Source organism: Mauremys reevesii, linkage group 11, assembly GCF_016161935.1.
Source record: "Mauremys reevesii isolate NIE-2019 linkage group 11, ASM1616193v1, whole genome shotgun sequence".
Lineage (NCBI taxonomy): Eukaryota > Metazoa > Chordata > Testudines > Geoemydidae > Mauremys > Mauremys reevesii.
Genome location: NC_052633.1, coordinates 22,002,810 through 22,027,663, shown reverse-complemented (window position 1 = coordinate 22,027,663; position 24,854 = coordinate 22,002,810). Strand labels below are relative to the sequence as shown.

At 42.6% G+C, this 24,854-nt stretch overlaps 1 long non-coding RNA gene across 2 annotated transcripts in view; it reads right to left on the bottom strand.

Moving 5' to 3' along the window:
- Positions 1-348: 348 nt before the first annotated feature.
- Positions 349-24,854, bottom strand: part of LOC120374902 — a 172,970-nt gene continuing 148,464 nt past the window's right edge. The window contains exons 3-4 of one of the 2 annotated variants that reach the window (XR_005586327.1): positions 4,451-4,638; positions 349-458 (exon numbers count right to left, since the gene is read on the bottom strand). This is a non-coding gene — a long non-coding RNA (uncharacterized LOC120374902). The remainder of the gene's footprint in view (positions 459-4,450; positions 4,639-24,854) is intronic. The other variant, XR_005586328.1, reaches the window with a different exon arrangement.

Sequence of the window (24,854 nt, the reverse complement as noted above, 5' to 3'; positions counted from 1 at the left end):
AAAGAAGGCTCTACCAGCCAAGGGCAAAAGTTTAGCAACAATAAAAGTGTCATTGGGTTTTTTTTGTGCATTGCAAGGAGGAAAAAGTTTGTGGTCATGTTTTCCAGCTTTCTGTATATTTGTCTATCATTTTAATATAAACAGGGTGTATTTATAAAGCCTAAAGAAATGTGAAACAGATTCACTGGTTCCTGAATGCCAAGAAGCATCTTCAAGGATGATAAGCAATTAAAGAGAAGAGTCAAACTTTCATGACACTTCTGACCAAGGGTTTTATTTTTATTGCACAAAATTCATTATGTCAACAACAGCTATGTACAGTAGCAGCAGCAGCAGCACCCACCAGTCCTTCTGTTGTGAGGGCCCTGCCAACATTCCCACTAGAATCTCATTTTTGAAGGGAAACTGATGCTTAAATTCACATGCAGCTTGGCAGAAAAGTTCGTAGCCAGATGCACCTTTAAAAAAAAATACATACAAATTGTATCTACTTAGAGCAATGCTCCACATATGCCTCAGCAAACAGGGCCTACATTCCACAGCCAGGGTCCCAGGGTATTTAGTGAATTAGAAATTCTGCAGCAGCCACAGGGAGATTAAATACAAGAGGGGATTGTATTGAATTAGGTAGGAAAATAAACAATGCAGCCGGTGCATTATTTGATGCAGCTCCCAAATACTCAGTTTTCACGGAGCCACAGATTTTTGTATTGACAAGGCAGAAAGGCAGGTGTCCGAGAGGAACTGGAGGTTGTTACAGCTAGACAGTGGAAATCTGGGGCATTTTGTTACTGGGGAAGGTGTGGTTTAGTTTTCTGGGGATCCAGGAGGCAATTGAGGTTTTTGGCACAGCAGGAGGGAGGCACAACTTTTGAATTGCATCAGTTTAAGGACAGTAATGGTCCTACTGAAGGAGCGCATCAAAGATTAGCAGACCAAATACAATACCAGAGGAAGGTTCTGTAGAGCACAGCATTTAGTTCTTTCTAGAAGTTTCACTTCAGCTCTATGAAGTAAGTAGCCACAGAAACTGAACTGAATTCCAAGATGATGAATTAGGAGATGAGAGTTGGATGTCAATAAGTGGGTGTAATGGAGTCTGAATTTCTGTAACTTACCTCCTCTGGATAGACAACTTAATCTCCCTCATAGATTTCCACAACAACTTCAATAACCACAACCTGTCTATTAAAACTCTTTCTGGAACATTCCCACACCAGCATCAACTTCCTAGACACCACGATCAGTTTCAATAATGAAACCCTACAGACAACTATATACAAGAAACCCCTGGATCACCATAGAGCCAGTAACCACCCCAAACACATCAAGAAATCTGTTATCTATAGACAGGCACTCAATACTACAGAATATGCTCCAAGGAGAAAGTCCGGGATACACACCTTAACACACAAAAATGTCTTTGCCAAACAAGGACATTCCACCAGAGAAATAGATCACGTCATGGAACAGGTCACCCAAATACCCCAAGAGGACCTGCTTCATTACAGAAATAAAACCTCCTCTGACCAAACACCCCTAGTTGTTACCTACCAGCCCACACTGGAACTCAGACAAACAACTACAACCCATACTGGGTGAAGATATCTCTCCTAAATTCTTTTTTCTGGCCTTCAAACAACCCTCCCTGTCAGACCAGGACACACCAACTCAAAGCAGCATGAGACCCTGCCAGAACAACAGATGCAAAACCTGCAGACATATCTCCATTTCTACAATGATCAATACCCCGAACACATTTTTCAAGATTCACGGGTCCTGCACATGTCTATCACAACATGTGGTATATCTCATCCAGTGCACTAAGTGCCCCAATAGCTACTGTGTGGGTGAAAGCAGACAATCCCTGAGCTCTTGAATGAACTCTCACAGGAAAAAGAACAGGAGTACTTGTGGCACCTTAAAGACTAACAAATTTATTTTAGCATGAGCTTTCGTGAGCTACAGCTCACTTCTTCAGATGCATAGAATGGAACACACAGACAGGAGATATTTATACATACAGAGAACATGAAAAGGTGGAAGTATGCATAACAACAGGAAAAGTCTAATCAATTGAGATGAGCTATCATCAGCAGGAGGAAAAAAAACTTTTTGAAGTGATACAAGACAAAAAGCACCCTATCACCTGTGGGTAAACACTTTTCACAAAGCCATCACTCTATATCAGACCGATCAGTCCTCATCCTCAAAGGAAACCTGCACAAATCTTTCAAAAGACAAGCCCGGGAGCTTAAATTCATAAAAATCAGTCCACTAAAAATCATGGACTGAACAGACACACACGATTTAAGGTTTATTGCAACAATCTATAAAGATAAAGTGACCTCCCATATAGTTTATCTTGCATCATCTTACAAGTTCTTCTGGCCCCTCTGTATCCAACACCAACATAAAGTCCCACAGACTAAACCACCCTTATTATACCACTTACCACTGGAACATACAATACCGTGCACATCATCTCTGAATTTGGCCCTTTACATCAAGTATCATCTGGTATTACTTTAATTAGAAATCTATATGAGCTGTAAACGTCCAGCCTAAAATACAATACTACCCTGTAGGATAAAAAAATTGGCTGTGTTTTGGCTGGAGTATAGATGTATTGTGCAAAGAACATTTCTGCATAAAATAGAAGGTTTTTTATTTGTATGAATATTGACCGAATTTGTTCTTGTTAGCATCCTCCATGGTTCTGTTTCCAATGAAACCGGTCAAACATGTCTCTAATAATTTCTCCAGAGATTGCATGACATTTTACAATTTTTTCTGTAGTCATTTCAGCTGCATTCAGTAATAATTATAAAAATAAAATGGGGTGTTTTGTGGGAACCATATTTGACACCCAACCAACAGCTAAAAAGCCTCCTGCCAACTTCCTCGTTAAAACTGGCTTACAGCTAGAAGAGGAACTAGCATGAAAACCAGCCCTAAGACTGAAATGAATGGAACTAAAAACCTTTAAGGTTCATATCAGTGCAGATAGCTTACTTGGTACCCAGACTAAGGCCTGTTTTGCTCAACCTCACCAAATCTTCTCAGCCCAAATTCATGGTGAATATCTATGTGGTTTTTTTTAGCTTCTGCTGGATCAGCTGTTGTATATAAATCTCTCATGCTCTGGGCCATCTGCAGGATCAATGTCAATTGTGTCAATGCAGTGTAGGTTCTGTGTTTTGGGCAGCTGGGGAATTGCCTGGCACAGAAAGATGAGAGGGACACAAAGTAACATGAGTGGATCCTCATCCCAGTTCCATGTGCCTTTCACAGCAGTTAGTGTAATGGACTGCTATGCCAAACAATGCACATTCCAATGGGGGAGAGTACAAACATTCCTTGGCAGCCACAGCAGGGCACAGAGGGGCAATTTCAGAAGTGCTCTTAATGAGCACACATGCAGCTAAGGCAATTACAGGGCCCTAGAAGGCCTAAGTAGCTCCTTGAGCAATACGTGTGCAAATGTGAGCACATGAAGTGATTGATCATCCTTCCTCTCCCTAGTTAATAATGGTGTATCACTGCTCCCATCTTGGGATCTTAAGGTGCTTTCACCATTACTCTGCCCATTTTAAAGAAAGCTAACAGAAGCACAGAAGGTGGTTTGCCCTTCCCAAGATAAGTGACTGGCAGAGCTGGGAACCCAGGAGTCCTAGCTCCCAGTCCTGTGCATTAGCCACAGGACCATCTTTTCCCTATTTGGCCCTGCAGCTCTTCTTTTCTTCCTTCTTCTGGTCACAGTCTCTCTCCCGTTTCTTCTTGTCTTCACCGCTGTTTCTTTTTATCTATCACCTTGTCCTTTTCTTCCCCTTTACTTTTTCACTGGCCCTCTTCCCACAGTGGCCCAGCCTCTGTCTCAGTCCTTCCTGACCCTGAATTTCTTTGTTACCCCATCTGCCTCACATCATGGCTGACCCCTGTGGGTTGGACGTGCTGCTGCTCAAGACCAGGAGGCAACAGTGCTGGATACCTGTTCCTGTCCACTTCCTGACCCACTGGGCCACAATGAGTGTCAGCTGGAAGTGAGGGGGCCAGCAAGGAGAGCAGTGAGAAGAAGGAAGTCTTGACACCACTCTCAGCCTGCCTGAAGCAGCTTCTACTGTCCAAGAGAAGGATCTGAAGGGGAAGCCTTGCTCCCTGCCTGTAGCCCTGCATCTAGATGACATTTCAGCTCTCATGAGTGAGAGGGTGACATCAGGAGCACATGAGCAACACGTGGCAGGTCTAAGCCACCCTTGGATTCTGGGATGCCACTGACCAAGGGCTTGTGTGATTCTTTCCTCCCTCTTCCCCCTATCCAGGTACTACAGGATTTAAAATATGAAAGACAACATACAGAGAACAAATATTGAGAGTTCAACAAACCAATGTGAACAAAGAATTAGATTCTGCTTCTGCGTAATAGAAAATGAATGGTGTGTTATATCACCTGGTATTCTGCAACCCCCTGAAGAACAGCATCTGCAGCACTACAGATGGAGCTTGCTGAGTCCTGAATTTCCTTGCTTCACTGGGATTAGTCAGTGCCATAATGTTTCTTTAACTTTTTTATTTTTTTTTTGGTGGTGGTGGTGGTGGTTAAATTTTTTATATCATGTTTATCATCCCAGGGAGCTTCTGTAAATAATAGCAAACATGCATACATTAGGGTCACAAATTTGTTAAAATTTTAATGCAGTTTATTCTCTCTGGAATCCACAGTTCTCCTGACCTAAGATGTTTGTACTTCTGCAAGGAGCAAAGCGGAAAGATTTCCCGAGCTCTCCAACAATTATTTTGAAATAATGAGTTCATATCCTTCCAATGAATTGTATGGATGCAACTACTAGAGCACATAAACTACCAATATTTAACTGAGGTAGAAAAACAGTTAGCCTGTGGGTTAATGTGGAAAACATTTTGCTTTTGTTGTCGTAACTGAAATGGAAGGGTGTGAAGAAGCTTTTGGTGGAAGTTATTTGCCGTTCTTGGCCTTTTGCAGAAGTGAATTTAATGCTGGTGAATGATGCCAGAGCAAGAGCGAGGAAACAGAAGACCTTTACTGATAGAAAGAATCTGCACTAGCCATGCAAGCCTCTCACCCAAACACTCACTCTTCAAATAGCGGGGTCTGGGGCTGTCATTTCTGCCGTCTGTGTTTCTCCTCCTACCCTCACCTCTCACCCAACTGCCTTGCTTCCTGGGATCCACAGGTGAAATCCTGGCCCCACTGAACTCAGTGGGAATTTTGCCATTGACCTCAAGGGGACTAGAGTTTCCACCCTTGTCTCTTTCTTCCCCATCTGCTTCTACAGCCAGAACCTCCATACTTGTTCCTGAATTTTCCTTCTTTCTGCAGTAACCCCACTGTCATCCCAGTACTCATCACAAGCTCCAGTCCTGTGATGTGCATTCATTATGCTTTTCCTCCCAAACACACACACACCCCTACCCTAGGATTGCCAGTTTTTCCTTACCACACATCCTGATGCCCCTCCCTTCGGATCAAACATGAACTTTGAATTACTGTTCCCCAGAACTCAGCGCCGTCACATCATCCACCTACACGTACCTCAGTTTAATTAAACTGTCTGACAGGAAAATATTCCATTGAGTCACAATCTCCTGGATGATAGCTATCAGATTGCTCAGCTAAGCAGAAATATGGATGAACCTATACACACACACACACACACATATATATATAAAAGACAGGATTTTACTATACTGTAGAATTTATAAATATGGATGTTCTTCCAAAGAAAATACATCGCATTGCAAGCTATGATCTCAGCCTGATTCATACAGCACATGAAACTGCAAACAGTAGTAGCATTCTATTTAAATCCTGTTCTCCTGACATTTTGTGATAGGATCAGACTGACTTTGTTCAATAAACAAGAAGAAAGCCATTCAGCTATAAGAATATAGGAATTGCCACACCAACCAAACCATTGGTCATTCAAGTTTGCCATCCTGCCTTCAGCAGTAGCCAATACCTGATGTCAAACGGCCTCGACCAGGGTATACAGGCCCTTTGCTAGATCAAGAGGGAGGTGAGGGGAAATATTCAGCTTTCTTTCATAATCATCTACATGCAGGTAAGGGGGAAAAGGAAGCCACTAGCATGGACAACTGCCACCCAGAGTTGCGTTTTTCCCATTATCAGAGCAGAAGGAGGAAAGCACCAAAAGCGAAGTTTAAGCTTCTATACTACTGCAAATTAATTTAAGATTTACTGTCCATGACCATTTGCACCAGAAACCTTATAATAGAGCTAAGTTCACATCAATTAGAGAACAGAAATAAGAGCATGCGGTTTGTGACTAATCACAGCAAAGCAAGGGAACTCAGATTTTGGCTGAGAATTGAATACCAAGCCACAGAGGAAAAAGAAAGTGTGTGAAAAATTAATCAGACACTAACTTTGGATAAATAATTATGTGCTCAGGAATATTCCACAAACAAGAAGAGAAGTGCATTCAATGAATAAATTATTGTCCCAAATCTAGTACCTGACATGCCATTGGCTTGCAGGTCAGGTGAATGAGATAAGGTTTCTAATCATCCTCATTGGTAGCGACTGGAGAACCAAAAATATTTTTTGAAATCCACACATTCCTCCAGATTCCTAAGTTGAGCTGTTCTAGCACCAGGTTTTTCTGTTAAAAAAGTGTCCCTAATGAATCAACTGACCATTTTCGGTGGCCCCCTCTCTGTCTTACGGACTTAAATGGCTGTTTTCCACTTAACTCTTTGCAAGGGAGGGTCGAAAGTGAGTGTGTGTGTGTGTACACATACACAATAGTGACAGGTATAAGATGTAGCTAAGGGGGAAATTTTCAAAATTAAGTGAGTTAGGAACCTAAATCCCATTGACTTTCTATAGGAATATTGGCCTTCTATGGAATTTAGGTGCTCTTAAAAACGGAATGTAGGTTCCTCAGTCACTCAAGTGCTTTTGAAAATTTTACCCATAGCTACATCTGGCTAGAGCCTGACATTAAAAATTAGCTACCTATGGGCTTGTGGGACAACTGAAATCTGTGGATGCCAATGCTCCAAACAAGATTAACTGGGAAAGCCACACAAGTTTTTTAATGATATGGAGAAAGGTGATGCTATGGTGTGCAAGAAATTTAAAGAAAACGTACTGAAATGGTTTAAGATTACCACTGAGTCCTATCAAATGAAGTATAGAAATCTTAAAATGTTTGACAATATCACTCATGTTGAATATGTGCATAAAATGTGTAATTTTATGAGAAAATGGATAATGGGGACGGGGACTGAAGGTGATTATTTAAAACTATTTACTCTGATAGCCCAGGAACAATTGTTATGAATAATTATAGATGAGGTAAAGACAGCCATCTGTGACCAAAAAAACCCACCTTCCACATTTTTGGAGGGGGCAGAAATTGCTGATGAATATGTTGAATTAAGGGATCGTGGTGGGTGCAAATCACAGGGGAAGGGAAATTGCCCCCCTCTCTCCCGGTCAGAGGGAGGAAGGGTCTGGAATAAACCTAACCCCAACTTTGATTTAAAAAAAACAAATACCAAGGGATCCCAGGCTTTAAAACCCCCTATTCTAAGGGAAGGCAGATAGTCTGCAATCACCATGGGGCTCCTGGCCACGTCAAATCAAATCGCCCAAAACTTAAGATAATCCCACAATCCACATCCACAACCTCCAATTTGCATGCTGCCATCATGGTCCCAAAGGCAGCAGAACAGCAGGACCCCGTGAATTATGTTAGAACTGAGTTTTGGGAAGGCAATGAAGAATTTATTAAGGGTACTAAGGTAAATGGCATCAATTGTAAGGGCTGGAAGGACACTGCATCCCACGTCACTTTGCTCAATGAAAGTTTGCTAAAGGAAGAAGACAAACTCACTGCTAAGAGTGAACTCTACCACTAGGTACCCTAAAGGCACAGCCCTATCTAAAATAGAAGCTGAGAGTGTGGCTACAGCCCTAATCATCATTTTGAGCAGAGTAGGTTTTCCCAGGGAAATCTTGTCAGACCATGGTGCATGGTCTGTAGTTTTCAAAAAGTTATGGGAGGGAGTAATGTGGAGTGATGCACATAGAGATCTCTCTCTATCATCCAGAAACTAATGGTCTGGTGGAAAGATTTAATGGGACAGTGAAAGCTATGCTGAAGATGCATGTTACCAGGCATGACAATGACTGGGACAGGTCTACATTACCGCTAAAGTCGATCTAACTTACACCGCTCAGGGGAGTGAAGACATCCCCCTGAGTGACACAAGTTACCTAAGCACTGTCTACACTGGTGCTATGTCAGTGGGAGACGCTCTCCCACCACTATAGCTTCCACCTCTCACAGAGGTGGAGTTATTGTGCCAATGGGAGAGTGCTCTCCTATCGACATAGAGCATCTTCACCAGACGCGCTACTGTGATACAATAGCGCATCTAGTGTAGACCTGCCCTAAGAGGTGTTATTCCCTTATTTATTATTTGCACATAGAAGTGTCCCCCAAGAATCTACTCGCTTTTCTCCCTTCAATCTACTTTTTGGGAGACATGTGAGGGGACCCCTAGATTTGGTTCGAGGCTCTTGGGAAGGTAGTACAGAGAAGACAGGATAGCCTGTAGGGGAGTATGTCACTCGTTTTAAAGAGAATTTAAAGGCTTTGATGGATTTAGTCCAGCAAAATCTTGAAAGGAGTCTGATACTTCAAAAGGGTTGGTATAACAGGCATGCTAAAGAAAGATCTTTTGACATAGGTGATTTGGCGTTAGTGTTGATTCCAGTGTGGAAGAACAAAATGCAAGGGAAGGTCCTTTTGAGGTGATAGAAAGAGTGAATAGGTCACTTATGATATAAGGCAGGGGATAGATTGAAGGCTTCCCATGAAAGGGACAGGGCAGTGAATATGATTTGTTGTGCTCATGGGGGAAGTTTTACCGCCCTCTTACTTGATTTATTCAGGGAGACTGAGGAAGAAATGTCTCTGGAGAGCAGTGAGATGTGGGAGGGCTTGAACCCCACCCCAAAGCAGGAGATGTGAGACATTTTGGAACACCAGTGTTAGGTATTTTCCAACTGGCCAAGTTTAACTGACAAGACTGTAAATACCACTGACATGACAGGGTATCCCTGCCCTGCTCATAGCAAAGCATATTATGCTAAGGGAGAAATGCAGAACCAAAATCAGAAGGAATTGGAAAGCATGCTGGATAAGGGGGTGATTACTAAATCAAAAAGCTGCTGGGCATCTCCTATTATGATGGTACCTAAAAGGGACAAAACCATGAGATGTTGTGTGGACTTTAGGAGGTTAAATGCTATCACCCAACTTCATCCATATCCTAGATAGAAGGCATATTGGATCTACTGGAGGGTACAAAATTCATAAGCACACTGGCTTTGGCTTGAGGGCATTCCCTTAGATGCTGTTGCCCAGGTGAAATCAGCTTTTGTAGTGGAATCTGGCCTATATGAGTTTAAAGTGATGCCTTTTGGACCAATTAATACAGGTACCATCTTCCCAAGGCTTGTCAATGAAGTGTTGCAGGAATTATAGTCCTTTGCCAAGGCCTGTGTAGATGACTTGGCTATCTGCAGTGAGTCCTTGCAAGACCACTTGAATCACGTGGGAATTGTATTACAGAGGAACAATAAAGCCAACCTCATTGTCAAGGTCTCCAAGTGCAAAGGCGGCTGTGGGGGGGGGGGGGAGGGCTGAAGAGAGATGTTATTTAGGACAGAGGGTGGGCAGTGGATTTGTTCGCCTGACCCTTTAAATGTAGAAGCTATTCAGAGTTGCCCCACAAACCAAGAATCAGTTCCAATCCTCTCTTGGACTGGCCAGCTCCTACCGGAGGTTTGTAAAGGGGTTTAATGACATTGTGGCCCGCATAACAGACCTTACAAAAGACAGTATGGAGGCAGGCCTGTGAGAAAGACTTCAAGGACATAAAAGACACTTTGTCTACAGAGCCAGTTTTAGCCAGCCCTGACTTCAGCAAACCCTCTGCGCTGTGTACTGGTGCTTCTAACACAGGGTTAGGTGCAGTACTAATGTAGCATGGGGTCGAGGACAGGAGGCATCCCACTTCCTCTTGAGTAAAAAACTGACACCCCCCCCCTCACTTAACAGAGCTATGCTGGCATCAAGCAGGAATGCTCTGCCCTCATTTGGGCTGGTAAGCAACTTAAACCTTATTCATGGAATAACAAAAGTAAGGTTTTAACAGATCAATCCCCTCTAATATGAAAAAAGAACAGGAGTACTTCTGGCACCTTAGAGACTAACACATTTATTTGAGCATAAGCTTTTGTGGGCTAAAACCCACTTCATCAGATGCATGCAGTGGAAAATACAGTAGGAAGATATAGATATATACACAGAGAACATGAAACAATGGGTGTTGCCATACACACTATAACGAGAGTGATCAGTTAAGGTGAGCTATTACCAGCAGGAGAGGGGGCGGGGGGGACTTTTTGTGGTGGTAATCAAAATGGCCCATTTCCAGCAGTTGACAAGAAGGTGTGAAGAACCGTAATGGGGGAAAATAAGCATGGGGAAATAGTTTTACTTTGTGTAATGACCGATCCATTCCCAGTCTCTATTCAAGCCTAATTTAATGGTGTCCAATTTGCACATTAATTCCAATTCAGCAGTCTCTCGTTGGAGTCTGTTTTTGAAGTTTTTTTGTTGTAATATTGCGACTTTGGGGTCTGTAATCGAGTGGCCAGGGAGGTTGAAGTGTTCTCCAACTGGTTTTTAAATGTTATAATTCTTGACGTCTGATTTGTGTCCATTTATTCTTTTACATAGAGACTGTCCGGTTTGGCCAATGTACATGGCAGAGGGGCATTGCTGGCACATGATGGCATATACCACATTGCCCCTTAGCTATATCAGGCTTTTCTGAGTTACACTCTGAGTAAAGCCATCAGAGGTTCCTACATTATTTAAGCTCATATTGCTAGTGCAGCTTTTAATATATACAGATAACCACCTCCTTTGGTACTTATATATGCTTTGGTACTTATACAAGCTCTTTCTGATCCATTTTGACCTTATTTCACATATTTCAATATCTGTATTCCATCTATGCCCTCGTTGGTTTGCTGAAACTTTTGTGTTTCAAATTTAAAAAAAATAAATACAGCATAAAAAATAAAGAGCAGTTTTCTTCTAGTAACTTAAAAGAAATTACAGTGTGAAATATTAGCACAATTGTTTTCACCTGTGCGTTGATTTAGTACGGGGACACGGGATGGAGAGGGAGAAGGAAAGTTACTGTTGCCCTACAGAAGGATGCTTCCCATTTAACATGGTGAATAAAAATAATAATCAATCACTTCTAATAAATTCAAACCACATTCACGTTTGGCAGCTGCTCTATTGTGCCAAGAATGTATCCAATACCCCCTTTATTTATGAGGAAACAAAAATGACATAACACTTTGTCATGAAAGAATGCTGCTAAATGATGCTTTTTTAATGATATACGCTGTTGTTCTTGAAACAGCTCTTCACTGATTTATGTTTATCATCCTACACACAGGCTGCAGAAGTTGATATAAAATGCAGCTGTGATCAGTGACCACGTGATTAAAGTCTGACGCTTGCTCAAAGTTACACTGGAAAGACAGGGAGGGAGCCGATGCTTTCAACAAGTGCTTTTTTCCTCCCCTCCACCCCCATCTTTTGCAATTTCATTGAAGTGCTGCCCTACTAAATCAGAAGTTTACAGTCTGCATAGCTGCAACTGGGAGAAAACCCCATGTTTGATTGGAATCTGAACTCTATTGGACTTAACTAGATTGGGAGCAGCAATCGAGCTGCTGCCTTCTACTGAACATTTAGAACAATGGGAAAACCTGTGTTCTGCTGCCCTGTCAACAACGGAGTCTAAACACATCTTTAGTGTCTGGTGATTGCAATAGTTTCACCTCGACTCTAGAGGAACCTGAGCTAATTTTAGGAGTTTGGGATTATATGGCAGTTCCCAGACTTGACTTTGAGCTTCTCAGGTAACACACATTTTCCTTACTCGTGTTTATTATTTACAGTTGGATTTCCTATCAGCACCATTTCTATACAGTGTTGCACCCGGCATAGAAAATGGAACGTTCAACAAGGAAAACACTGTTTGTTGTGACTCTTGGACCTTGCATGGAATATTTCAGTTTTGCAATGTTTTACATCACTGCAATTCTTTCCCCGATAGATTTTTTTTAAAAACTATGAATCCTGCTCCTTATTCAATATGATTTTGGTACCTAGGGAATGAAGGATCAAGTCCTTTGAGTTTAATATATACAGAACATCAAGAAGAAGGAAACTGATACCTTGGGCAACTTTAAGACGCCATTGGCTTCATCCCAGCTGCACCCAATCTATTAGTCCCAGTGTCTGATTAACAGGCCACATTCAATCCTGGTGTAACTCCATTGAGTTAGGACCAGGGATTCATTTGGCCCATCATGCTTGCCAGCATCCTTTGAATCTTAAACTTGGGGAGAAGGCAGGACCAAGATGTAAAAGTTTGTCCACAGTTCTCCTGAAGATTTCTGACTTCAAAGGAAAATCATCATTTGAGTTCAGATGATTAGGAGAGCCAAAAGGCATTGTTTTAGTTTTTGCTACATTTAAAACCAGTTTGTTTTCCTGGAACCAGTCTGTCAAAGTCTTTTTGCAGTTCAGTCGTTATGTGAGAAACAGATTTGCCATTAAAATGCACAGTCGTGCCATCTGCATACAAATGTATAGAACAGTAATGACATCTCTATGCAAAATCATTAATAAAAAGAGAAAACAGGAATGACTGACACCAATCTACTAGGGGGGAGGGAGACGAAGAGACATTGGCACCTTTGACTGACAAAGGGGGGGAAAGAGACAGCCCTGCAAAGAGAAACAGATTGATGCCTCGTTGAGTGATTCTTTGTCTTCGTGACAGTATATGGGCTGAGGCACAGGCCACCTACTTTCGTTAGCAAACGCCTACAGTGCTTTTGGCCAAAAACTTTAGTGAAGTCAGTGAAAATTGCTTCTATTAATTCTCATTTATTGAGTGCACATGCAGCTCATTCACCTCTTCTAGCAGAGATAGTTGGGGAATGACCTCGTTAGAATCCCAGTCACTTATGAGCTAGCCACCAAAGCATAACGAGAAGTCTGCAGCATCACGTTCAGTGGTTAAAGAATCCTGCATTCACTTGCTTATCTGAAAGACCTGAGCTTCTTGACTGCTGCACCGGGCTGGAAAGATCACAAGAGCAGATTTTTAAAGTTGATTTTCAATGCTTCCTATTTAGGGTCAAGACGGATGGGCAACCAATGCAGCTTCTCTCATGCTATCTCAGTACTTTCTCTCCTGGCAGAAGAGGGTAAAATTGAAGAATAAGGTGCAAAAAAGAGGTGGGGGGAGTGGAACTAACTTGAACTTTGAGAAAGTTTTGGTTCTGATCAGAGTTTTTATCTAAACAGGTTCACCACCACCACCCAATCCCCCCAAAGTAGGTCACACTTGAGGACACAGAATTACTGCTCTGTTGACTGGGCTGCAAGAGGTGATAAAAGTAGGATGCAGAGAAATATTTTCCTTGCCAGAAATGAGGGTGAATTCTCATCTGAAACCAATGGGCAAATCCTGCACCCCCATTAGGCCATAGCCCATAAATGCCCACACTGAGGCACAACCCGCTGGAGTCAGCAGAACTGCTGTGTTTCTACTATGCAGGGTAGAAGGAGTGATACAGGGATATCTGTGGCCCCTGTATGATATGAAACAGTGATTCACAGCACTCCAACTACGGCAGTGCAGACAAATATTGGGGGGGCACTGTGCGCACCAAGGAAGGGGAGGGGGCATGGCTGGTAGAGCCACAGCACATGGAACCACTGAAGTTACGCTCCTTAACATTACAGGGGGTGGTCATCCTGGAACCCAAGTCCAAGTCAGAGAGTGGTGGAAAAGCACTTACGGTTGTGGCTGAAAAGATCTACTCTGTGCTAGCTAAATGAACACACAACAACGTAGTAACCAGAGGAAAGTATAGTTCTGGTTCATCTCAAATGAGAGTGCAAAGGTCATGAAGGGAAATGTGAGGTCTCAGCCTCTCTTTTTCCTTGTGGCACTAAATGGTCTGTGGTTCAAATTCAGGCCACTTCTTCCTCATGTGCATAAGCGAGGAAAAAAGCAGCAAGCAACCGTGAAAAGGTGGGGTGGTCCTGCCTTCTGCCTCTCTCAGAACCCATCCAGTTAATGCCCTGCAGATTCTCTGTAGCTAGAGCCACAGAATGGGCACTCCAGGGCAGGGCCTGATGTGTACATCCCCAGACCCAGCTACATCTTATCGGGGCAGATTATTCCTGCCCCTCCAGTAATAATATGTGTAGGATGGTTGGGTACTGTGGGATATGGGCTCATAAAAGCATTACCTTGGCAGCATTAACTGGGCCTTCATTATATAGGAAATAGAGTCAGCTTCAGAGCTTTTTCCCTACGAGTTTTCAATTTTTCATTGATTTCTGGCTCACTCTACAATGCAGCTGTTAGGGATGCTGCTCAGACAAGGTCTTTTACAATGGAAAATGTTACACATCCTAAAATGGGGCTCACTAACGTCCCTCTAGAAGATGAGTTAAAGTAACAATCGACAGCCTTTTTGGCTGTAATATGTACATTCATCTCTGACCATTTACGGGAATATCACCAAAGGCTGGTAAGCCTAAAAAACCTACCCATGCAGATCTGGGTTGTTTGAGGGGTGGATATGTGTAGGTCAGACCGTCTCCCCTCACTCTCTTCTGCTCTATTATTGTGATGAGCTAGAGGGATATTGAAGTTTACAGGAATTCTACACATGGGGAAAGCACTCTTGTACATTCCCAACCCCTGCCTGATCATCAGAAAAGAACGGATGAGTGGATCAGAAAGAAGAGACTATGTGCATGCATATTTATGATTTCAAAACACCTACCAGTGCCCTGGACTTCTTGTCAGTCACCCAGGTGAGTATGCTCAGCTGCAGCCCTCAAAAAAATACCCTGGTAGCTTCAGTTTTGGCTACGTTGTGCTCAACAAGTCTCCCATGAACTTTGTTTACTTGTCATCTTGTAAACGTGGCACATCTTATTCTCCACTATCAACAAAGTGCTCCACCCTTTATTTTTGTCCAAGTGCTCATGTTTGATTGTAACCCACAGTCATGGGTCACGGCTCAGGTCTTTTGCCGTTTCTAATAACATATGCTGAAAATGCAAAAGCATCAAAACAATGAAAGCCATAAGAACATCTTTACAAGGTATTTGCTAGCACTCGCCCCATGGATTTAACTATTAGTTGAGTAGAAACATTGTAATTGTGGTGGAATTTTAGATTACAGTTTTACATGGACTTCCTAAAGTTAACCTCTACCATTATGCTCCTAAATTTGGACCAGTCCATTGTGCCACTTGGAGGAAAGCCATTAATTCTGCACTTGCAACTTTAGTCATATAAAAAGAACTTTTTTATTATTCTTGTTTCATAAAAGTGTTGTGCTATTTATAGAAAGATGAGAAAGTAAAATATGCCTCCTTTTAAATCTGGCTTTTACTGCACCCTATAATTTATGGCAATATAATAAGTAATTTGAAAATAAAGATTTGAGACAACATTTCAGCATTAGTGTTTTTAAGACAAAACAAACATTCAAAATAAAACCTAAACCACAGCAATGAAATCTATCATTAAATGCCTACTTTCTGCTAAATTTATAGTTATGGCAGCTTAAATCTCAAACATTTCTGTTGTGACCTCTTGCAAAATAAAAATAATTGTATTATTCATTGTGGCTCAAGACCAATATAGGGTATTGTTTCATCCTAGCATGGACCTTCATAGAATTATATTGTGTAGCCATTTACATTTTATTAATTACTTTTGTTGATTCCAAATGACTGATGTTTTTAGTAGAAAAATCTATAGTATATTGTATACGCTACAGTATGTTCAGAATGGCATATGCAAGGTACTCTAGATGTGACCTGTTTAATCAATGCCTATCAAAGTTCAGCAGAATTAATTTCACTCTACGTTAATATATCAGATACAAAACCTTCTTAGTGTTCATGGAATAAATCAGATACAGAACCTTTTCCCTGTTCATTGTGTGCAAGCTGCTGACATTTTATGGTGCCAGAATGCAGTAAATAATACATGTCAGGCAGTTCAACTAAGTCCATTAACTCTGTCAGGCAGGTTTTTTTACCATGATGCCTCCTAGCATAGCACATGTTGCTGCTTATCCTACAGCCCTCGTTCCGTGAGGAGGAAACATCACTTTTCCTGGGTGACCGCATGGGTATGGAGGTCTGAGCATGGGACTCTGACAGTCCCAAATTCTCATTTGGGTCATCCACAGACTCAGTGTGTGGCCTTGGGTGAGTCTCTTCACTTCCCATCTGTCTCCCCACCTGTAGTTAAAAATGCTTGGTTACTTGCAGCGCTGTGGAGAGGATGAATGTTTGTATCATACTTTGATCTTGCAAAGTGGGATTATCAAAAGTGCTCAGTGTTGTCTTAATTTTGCTTTTGCTAAATCAACGGCCCTATGGACTTCACTGGGAGCAAAGTCAGGCAAGCAGCAATTTCCAAGTGAGATTTGTATCTGGGGTAAGTATTGAGTTTATGAGATGTGCTGTACTCAGGGCCGGTGCAAGGATGTTTCGCGCCCTAGGCGAAACTTCCACCTTGCGCCCTCCCCCACCTCCTCTGCCCTGAGGCACCCCCCCTGCGGCAGCTCCCCACCCCCCACCCTCAGGCACCTCACCCCGTCCCAGCTCACCCCTGCTCCACCTCCACCCCGAGCACACCATGGCTGCTTCACTTCTCTCACCTCCCAGGCTTGTGGCGCCAATCAGCTTAGGCGCCGCAAGCCTGGGAGGCGGGAGAAGTGAAGTGGCCACGGCGTGCTCGGGGAGGAGGCGGGGCAGGGGTGAGCTGCGGCGGGGAGTTCCCCTGTGTGCCGCCCCCCCCCACTTGCTGCAGGCGGCCCTCCCCGCGCTCCCCTGCCCCAGCTCCCTCCGCCTAAATGCCCGTGGTGACCGGGGCGGCCGAAGATCCAGCCGCCGCGGTCGCTGCCGAAGAAAATGGCGCTCCCAAAATGCCAGCGCCCTAGGCAACCGCCTAGGTCGCCTAAATGGTTGCACCGGCCTTGGCTGTACTACCAAGATCCATCCTAGAACCTTACTCATGCCAATACGAGTAATACTGGGGAAAGTATGGGAGTGGAGAGCTCTGGAATTTTTCTGCATTCTAGGGTTTCATCCATTATCTGATATAATGGACAGTGAAATTGAACATTTAGCAAAGCTATTGGAATTGCACCTCTCTCTGGCTCCCCAACCTGCATTACAGCTTCAGACGTAGAAATGAGCGGTGGATCGTGGGCTTCTTTTGTTAACTGGTCCACAAATGCACTGAACCATCACATTAGTTCGTACATTACAAGGAAAGGAATTAACATTTTTGGAAAGGGAGAAGAAATGTTTTTCATTACATTTCATAACTGCTGTGCTGCTCATGCTTTTTGAATTGCAGCCTCAGAAACATCTGGCGCTACTCCCATAATTGAGATGATCCATCAAAGACCTGTAATTCCAAGTGCTGGGCCAAATTCGGTCTTTGGATGTGCATAGACTATTCCCATTAACTTCAACATGCATCCCAAGGCAAGATTTATCTCAGAATTTAATAATTTTATAGCAATAAATAAAGTTGTCTTCAGAACAATAAGCCTGATATAAAGCATACCTACATTTTGGAGGGCATTTGGCATCTGACCTGGGATCCAGATCCAAATTTTGCAAACAGTCCTCATTTTTATAATGGATCAAACCAAAACTCTGTCCCCAAACTTTGAAGACTTACAGCCAAGCACCTATATCAGGACCTAATTATTCAAGGCACTGAGTGCCCAGCAGCTTCTGCTGAACTTGGAGTTGCTATATGCTCAGGACTTTTGAAAATCAGGCCACTGATTTAGGAAGCTGCCTATGGGTTTACAGGCCTAACGTTAGTCTCCAACTTTTGAGAATTTTGGCCTAAATCTGGATCCAGATCTCAATGATCACTTGAAACAATCTCCAGCAATATGATTCTCAAATATATTCTCAGCACCGTAAAACAAAAAGGTCAAAATTCTGCCCTTGTTATGCCTGTGCAAATCCATTGACTTCAGTGGGGTTTGGCAGGTGTAAACGAGGACAGAATTTAGTTCCCTCTCCCTGGTTCCTGAGTTAACGGCCCCAAAGGCTTTGTTTTACAGCAAGGAAAGCACTGAGAATCAGAAAGAAAAATCTTTAATTTCTGTTCTCTTTTCAACCCTTATGTAAACTGACTAAATAAATAATAAGCTGAAACTTTAGTAATTAATAATTGATCTTTAGTGTGGCTTTTTGTGCCTTACTACAAAATATTTGTACCCACTTGTAGTATTTTTGTTGTATTTTTAAATACCTTTTTAACCTTGAGACCACTGGCTTTGTGCCTGGAGTAATTGTTTTCTGGTGACAATTTTTCCATAACATTTAACTTAATCTGAATTTATGAAGATGGTTTAAAGGGGGAGGGTGAGATGAACTTTCCATTTTTAATAGTAATTGACAGCTACACGCAAGCTACATTCTACAGTGAAACCCAAATGCTCAAGTGTTTGTCCTTTTGCTTGATAATTAAGCAATAGTTTATGATTAGTTCTTATATGATGAAGATATGAACCATGGATGGTGTAGTTTGTGAAAGATGATTTTGGTAAACACTAATGGCCCATGATACGTTTCTCTTTAGCCCTTTGAGAAGCTGACATCTTTTTCTAGGGCCAATGATAGCTTTCAGCTTGTCCTCCAAAAACTGAGAGCTCTTGTACTATATTTCACCTGGAAGAGCTGGGTTCAGGCATGAGTTGGCAACCCTAGTCAGTCAGGGCCGGCGCTTCCATTTAGGCGACCTAGGCAGTCGCCTAGGGTGCCAGGATTTGGGGGAGGGGGCGGCATTTTGCCACCCTCGGCGGCAATTCGGCGGCGGAGGATCCTTCCGCGCTCCGGGTCTTCAGCGGCAATTCTGCAGCGGGTCCTTCACTCGCTCCGGGACCCGCCGCCGAAGTGCCCCAAAGACCGGGAGCGCGGAAGGACCCCCCACCGCAGAATTGCCGCCAATGACCAGGAGCACGGAAGGACCCCCACCTAGGGCGCCAAAACCCCTGGCGCCGCTCCTGTAGTCAGTGCAAAAAATTAAGTTGCGTACAGAGTGGGGTGAATTATGGAGGTCATGGACTCAAGACAAATCTTAGTCTTTGTGCCGAACCTCGGAAAATGGGCTTCACGGGGGAAGTTCAGCTAGGCTGGCTACGGAATCCCCCCCTACAGGCTGCAGAATGGCATGAGGCTTGCTTTGCAGTTTTTAGTACAGCCCCAGCTGCAATGGATTTAGCCGCTGCATTGCTGTCCTCCCCTTGCTGGGAGTCGGTATTTAAAGAGACACGAGGCTTTAGGGCATGTATTTGATTTTCTATTAAACATTTTACCTGTTTTTCAAAAACCCTGGAATTCTCCATGTGGACTTTTCCCCTAAAACCAATTATGAAAATCCCTGCATTTTTCTCTAAAAACAAAAGCAACAAGTAACCAATATATGTTAAAATGGAAAAATAAAAAGGTTTTACTTTTCTGAATCAGGCCTGAAATTATTAATCTGAGCAACAGAAGGAAAGATACTAGAAAATGTACTGTAGGGAAAAGCCCTGCAAAAATAATTGAATAGGTTATTTCAATCTCTTAATTGTGCAATTCTGTTAATTTGTTTTTATTTATGAGCTAGACAGCATCCCTTGAATCAAAACAATGTAAGTCTAAATATTCCACATCCCTGGAAATGGCAAAAGTTGTATTCCTTAAGTAACAGCAAATATTTTAATTAGAGATTAATTGAAACTCCTCTCCAGTGTTGGGAAAGTTTGGATCAGGTTCCTAATTTTGCATCTTGTCTCTATTTCTATAACATGCTGAATAAACCCCCAAGGTCTGAACTTTGGGAATATCCAGGAATTTAGGGGATATGTAGCCAAACTTTGCAACTCATGTACATCTCTAATTTTAAAGGAACCTTAGATAGTTTCTCTGTGCCTTAGTTTCCTTAAGTGACTTCCCTAAGTTCCCACAGCAAGTCAATGACAGAGCTATGTCTCCTGGCTCTCCGGCCAGTACCCTACCCCCACTTGACCATGCTGCCCTTCCAAGATGAAAAAGCAAAAGGCTTGCTTTTAAAGACTAAGCAGCTAACCCTCTAGCAAGTATCCCCAAGGAGACCACAGACCTGCTCAACAATTTTTTGAATGAAAAGTTCTCATTGAAAAATGTTCTTTTTTCAAAAGCAATGTTCTCCCACAAAACATTGACGGTGTTGTCCAAATTTTTTGTTTTTCATGAAAAATGTCATTCCTTTTTCATTTGTTAAAATAAAAAAGTGTTATTCATAATGGGATTGAAATGGTGATTAAAATTTTTGGTTTACCAACAAAACCCCAAAACATGTTTTCAGCAAACAAAAAATTCTGATGGCCATTTTTACAATAGTTTTGAAATATATATAATTTTAAAAAATACAAAAAATGGGGAAAACAGTTTAAGTTCTAAAACTTTAAAATGAAAACTGCTTCAAATTTGTGAAGTTTTTCATGAAAACAGATTTTCAGTTTTCTACCAGCTTCTAGAGACAAGCACTTATTCTCTTGATTTTCTTATAACCTACTAGACCACAGTAATATCACATACAAAGTCATAGTAAAATGCACACAAACACAAGTGTCAATATACACACAAGAAGAAAAGCTATTTCTTAGACTCTCACTTGAAATTGCTCCCCAGAGAATGCTATTAAAAATAGATGCAAGCAAAAGAGTGTTAGTAAACACCTTTATGATGAAATAATTGTAAAGAATGCACTGTCACATAGGAACTTGTACCTACAGTCAAGGACAATTGCTCTACTATATTTAATGCAGTTGTGAAACATGAGGTGTCACTTTCATGTGGTTAGGCTGAGAAGATTGGTGTTGATATATTTTTTAATTATGCCTACAAGGCTAATGGATCAGAATATACATTGCCTCAGACTGCATTCCAGAACACATATTTTATAATGGAATGTTAATGCACAGAATATTCAGATATTGCTATTTTTGTGATGCAACCAATGGCTGCTTCACATTGTGTAGGATACTATTGTTGGAGGAAAGATTAATTGACAATAGTACTCTGAAGTTACGATTTGATTAGAGTTTTTCCTGCATTTGACTAATCCTTTTGTTACTCTACAGGAAAATATACAGCGGAGAGAGTCTCCATAGCATGAACAGATTGCAGATGGGGTAATTTGTTTGAAACTGATGAAGTAGCTCAAGTCATTACCTAACAAGATACAATAATTGGCATGATTTTGTTTTGAAGACTGAATAGTCCAAAAAGATGGGTTTTGGGATATAAGGCCTTTTAAAATCGCCCTGGATCAAATTCAGTCCAGGTGTGTATTCCCCCAAATGGTAAATATCTGATGGCTGTACTGTGTCTTATATGAAATGACTTGATGTCTCAGTTCCGTTCCAACCCAGGGTATAAGGGTCCTAGGGTGACCAGATGTTCTGATTTTATAGGGACAGTCCCGATTTTTGGGTCTTTTTCTTATATAGGCTCCTATTACCCCCCACCGCCTGTCCTGATTTTTCACATTTGATGTCTGGTCACCCTGAAGGGTCCACATTACCAAAACCAACCAAGACAACTGGTCTTAATTTGTAACTGTGTTGGCAGTCTCAGAGGAACCAAATACCAAATGGGTGTGATGCCTGACTACCCGGTCACCCCTGGGAACAGCCCTTCCAGGACAGTAGCAGCACACTTGAGAAACTGTGTGAAGAAGTTTGCATAGCTGCTTCCCTCCATTCACCTGTTCTGCTAATAAAGGATTTCAGAGTCTACGGCTCTAAACCTGCCAATATCCACAAGCTCTAAATTTACTGTTTTACAATCTTTTACTCTAAGTGAGAAAAAAGGATTCACGATAGCACTGCCCTGGTTAACAAATGGAGCTGGTGGCAAAAGAAGAAAAAAATTATTTACCTCTCTGCTCCCACCGTTCACCAAAATTTCATTTTGAAGGAAAATCTCCAGCCAGCTCTTAATAAAAATAAAAATGGATTCTCACTTCAGTTTGGCACATTGTGGATCTGTGATTTGGTCAAGACAATGGGCCACATTTGCCCTGTTCTGGTCGGCAGTTGCACCAGGGATGGATCTGGCCCATCGGAGACTCCAAGAGAAGTTTTTAGCATATTTCACCAACCTAATAGTTCTTGTTTCCTGAGTAGGCACTGTTACCTAACCATTACCCATAAATGTGCTGCCTGGGTTTTCTCCTTACCTCCCTCTTTAGTTTAATTCCACAGCTCCACTTGACTTGACACACTCCTTTAAAGGAAGGAGATTGTCATAGAACTAGATGTAGATATTGCAAGATTACGTGTCACTAAAAGTTACATTTGCTGCAAGTTAGTCTCGTTATTTTGACAGTGTCTTGTCCTCTTTAACTGTTTGCCTGGGGAATGAAAAGGAGGAAGAGGTAGAAAGTACAGTGGGATCTCTGTTATCCAATACAACAATCATTAATTTCCAGAAAACTGTTGTTCCATGCTATTTGTCAGGAGGCTTCATTTTCCCAGGCAGCAGCCTAAAGACAGAGTGTGCACACCTGAGTTTGTGAGAATGGGCTACACATGTCTAACTTGGTCTTTTCTGATTGCCCCTTTTCCATCATTATATCTGAAATGAAGCTTGGTTACAGTTTAATAGCACATGGCAGGGGCTACGGAGGCGAGAACTCTGAGTCAACAATAACAAATGGCATCAGATTGCTATGAGGACAATACAGTGCTAGCAGATTATGTAGAGAAATGAAATCCAAGACCAGAGAGAACACACAAAATGCTAGGGTGATACTGTTCATAGAAACACACAGATCCTGATTTTGCAAGCTGTTCCACACACATAGACCCCTACACCTTCAGGGCTCCATTGACTTCACAAAGCCGGGTCCACCATGGGTATGTTTACACAGCCCACGGAAGCAAGCCTCCTAGCCTGGATCAAAAGACTCACATAAGTGCTCTAAAAATAGCTGTGTAGACAGCACTTTGAAGTTACAACTCAGGCTGAAGCATGGGCTCTGAAGCCACTTTCAACCTTCCAATTTCCAGCCATCCCTTTTGGTAAAAAATGAAAGAATATTGCTGGATAGCAAGCATGCATCAACTCTACTGGCAAAGCATTATTAATAAATGTGTATTATTTTTAATTAATAGTTTACTTATAAATGCTTATTATTAATTAGTACTATGGTTTCTCTTCCAGGAGCATAGAATTAAGATCTATGAATCAGAGGTGATGTGGGGGGAGAGGGGAGTGGACATGCGGGGTCACTTCTCCCACAGATTTGATGCTTGGCTTGTACTGAGCATGCTCAGTAACACTGCTGAAGCTGGCTGCCCTCACTCTGCCCCCCCCCCCCACCCACGCCCCTCCGGGTCTTCTTTGTCTATGATTCTCATTTAGAACATGAATGATCAGGGGCGGCTCTACAAATTTGGCCGCCCCAAGCAGTGATGTGGGGAGCCCCCCCAGCCGGCAGCAGCGGATCTGCCCGCATGACTGCGGAGGGAGGAGTCTGCTCGCGCGCTGCTCAGCTGGACTCCTCGCGCAGCTGCGCGGCTGGTCCGGGGCGGGCGCTTGCTGCCCGCGCGGTCATGCGGCGGCGCGTCCGGGTCATCCGGGGTGGACGTCGTCTCCGCGCGAGAGCATGCAGCGGCAGGTCCACCCCCCACGCCCCCCCCCCTGGCCCCGGGCAGGGCGGCGCCAGCTGGCCTCCTGAGCCCCCCCCCCTGTGAATGATGGCAGTTCGTCTAGCCAGTGCTACAGACTATTCCACGCTGTGAGGACCTAGAAGTAAACCCAGGCAGTAGGAGGGAGAACAAGAGGTGTTTAACAACACACACTGGAAAAGCGAAATGGTTTTAAAATTTCGAATAGCTTTTCTTCTCCCTCTAAAAAGACAGCCCTATTAAATGGCACATTTAGAGAAAGAGCCTTTTCTCCTCCACTAAAAGGCTTCAAAGCCCTTTAAGGTACGTCTACACTGCAATAAAAGACCTGGCCCAAGTCACGTGACACAGGCTCAGGCTGCGGGACTAAAAATTGCAGTGTATTCATTTGGGCTTGGGTTGGAGCCCAGGCTGGCATTGAAACCACATGAGAGGGGTGGGTCTCAGAACCGAGGTTTCAGGCTGAGCCCGAATGTCTACGCTGCTTTTTTTAGCCCTTCAGCCAAAGCCCCACAAACCCAAATCTATTGACCCAAGGTCTAACCGTGGGAGTTCAGCACCTTTGAAAATTCAGGCCTCTTAGGCACCTAAATAAGGACTTTTATCTGTCACTTGTAGAAAATCTTGGCCTAAGTATCTGTATTCTTGAAAGCCTTGGCTGTACACTCTAGGGCTGCCAAATGACACCTTTCATTATATGCTCTCAGCTTATATTTTTAAAAATACAGATAAGCTTCAAAAGAAACTTTTGAAAATATAAATTCCATCAGACCAGTGCTTGGAGGATTAAGACACTGTGTGCATTGTAGATAGTACATTATGCCTTTGGAATATTATTTTGAGCTGAATACAAGTTGTGAATTTGAACATTTAGGAAAGTGAGCATTTGACTTATCACCTTATTTACTTATGAGTGAAAGACTGAAAAAACCCTCATTTTGAA